Source organism: Carlito syrichta, unplaced genomic scaffold (assembly GCF_000164805.1).
Source record: "Carlito syrichta isolate Samal-C Ts95f unplaced genomic scaffold, Tarsius_syrichta-2.0.1 Scaffold115602, whole genome shotgun sequence".
NCBI lineage: Eukaryota > Metazoa > Chordata > Mammalia > Primates > Tarsiidae > Carlito > Carlito syrichta.
The window spans coordinates 199,760-201,415 of NW_007059698.1; the positions used below are offsets into that span (position 1 = coordinate 199,760).

The 1,656-nt window shown below is 67.8% G+C and overlaps 1 protein-coding gene across 1 annotated transcript in view; it reads left to right on the forward strand.

Annotated features, from left to right (window-relative positions):
* Positions 1-656: 656 nt before the first annotated feature.
* CNOT8 (CCR4-NOT transcription complex subunit 8) overlaps positions 657-1,656 on the forward strand; it is a 20,325-nt gene continuing 19,325 nt past the window's right edge. The window contains exon 1 of the mRNA XM_008072730.2: positions 657-962. The gene's annotated coding sequence lies outside the window, so the exon portion shown is untranslated. The remainder of the gene's footprint in view (positions 963-1,656) is intronic.

Genomic DNA, 1,656 nt, shown 5'->3' on the forward strand with positions numbered 1-1,656 from the left:
GGGAGAGGCGCCGTCGGGGCTCCGTGCCGACGGCCGGGGACGCCCTGAGCATCCTCTTGGTAACGCCCGCAGGCCGGCGCAGGCCGGTTGCCACGGCAACGCCCGGTGACGCGGGAAGGGGGACCGGCCTCGGCGGGCCGGTTGCCACGGCAACGCTCTGTGGGGCGGGGGGAGAGAGGCGGGCCCTGGCGGACGTCACTCGACGAGCTCGGGGCGTGGCCCCCCATTGTTTTCTAGAAAGGACCCCGCCAGTTACGTGCAGCATTAGCACAGAAGGAGGGGTCGGCCTGTCTCTCTTGTCAACCTCCCCTAAGTGCCCTCCTGTCAGCAATGGCTACGGTCCCGCCCAGCAGCGAGGAGAGGGCGTCGTAATTTGCGGATCTGGACAGACAAGCCACATCCTCTCCTCTGCCTCTGCTCCGCCCACGGGGGGAGGGGCCACCACCAGGCCACACCCCCTTTTCTGGCGCGCGGAAGAGCCAAGATGGAGGAGGAGTAGGGATCGCGATTGAATCGAGCCAACCCAGCTAGTCGCCGGAAGGCCTGGGGCTGGCAGGTTTGCGCATGCGTCCTTCGAGGCCGCCCTGGTCCACCTTTCTCGCGGCGCCCTCTTGGTTCTGCGCTTGCGCGTTGCGTCCTGTGCGTTACCGGGCAGCTTGTTCACGCACGGAGTCGCCGGGGCGCGCACAGAGGCGGGTGCGGGCATGAGCCGGCGCGCGCACGCGCCTGGAGTGACGCTAAGAACAGGCGAGTCGGGAGGATCGGGTGGGTAGAGTGGCGCGACCCGGCTGTTTGGTGGGCGGTACATAGGGCCGCTCTGGGCACGAGGCGCCCATCTCACTGGCCCGCTCGGTTCTAGGAGCAGATCCGGGGCAGAGGGAGGAGAGCTCCGGGTCAGGGGCCGCCGCCGTCGTCGTCGGGGAGTCAGCCCGCCCGCCCGCCGTGCTTCGCCGGCCCTGCGGGTAAGCGGGCCCGCGCGTCCCGCAGAGAGGCGCGTGAGACGAAAATGTGTAGGAGGCCATCGGGGGCCTGTGGGAGGAGGGGAGTGGGGCATGTATAAGGGGCGGGTTGTGAGGCGGCGAAGTAGCCCCCGGAGAGTAGTAGTACTAACCACCGCACGGTAACGTCCTAGGGAAATGTGCCAGGACTTCACAAAGCGCGTTGTGTGCCCAATTCTACTTAGCCTCTCCGGCAGTCCTCCGAGGTGCTTACTGTTGTCAGACCCACTTTACGAGCAAGGAAAACTGAGGCGCGACGGAGGCCAAGTCACTTACGCGAGGCCGCGCGGCTCGTCCGTGACCTGGCCTGGCCTCCACCGTAGGTCTCTCAGGTCCCAAGGCCCCCGATTTTAACAGCTTTGTTTTACGGGGAGGAAGAGGAGTGGCGTGTGGCTGGCAGCGGAGCGCGATCCCGAGCGGGAAGAGAATGATGGCGGGAGGCCGCGCAGGCGGAGGACCTGAGTTTGGAACTTTGCGGGCCTCCCGCTTCCGACTCGCCGCCGTCGCCGCTCAGTTGGTCCGCGCAGCTTTGCCTGGCTGTGCTGTGGCTTTCGGGACGGCGGCGCCGGCTCCCAGGCCGGGGCCACCCGGCTGCTTGTGAGACCTGTTCGCCCCGGGTTCGGGCCAGGGCTGGGTTTGGGGTGGGGACGCGGGGGGG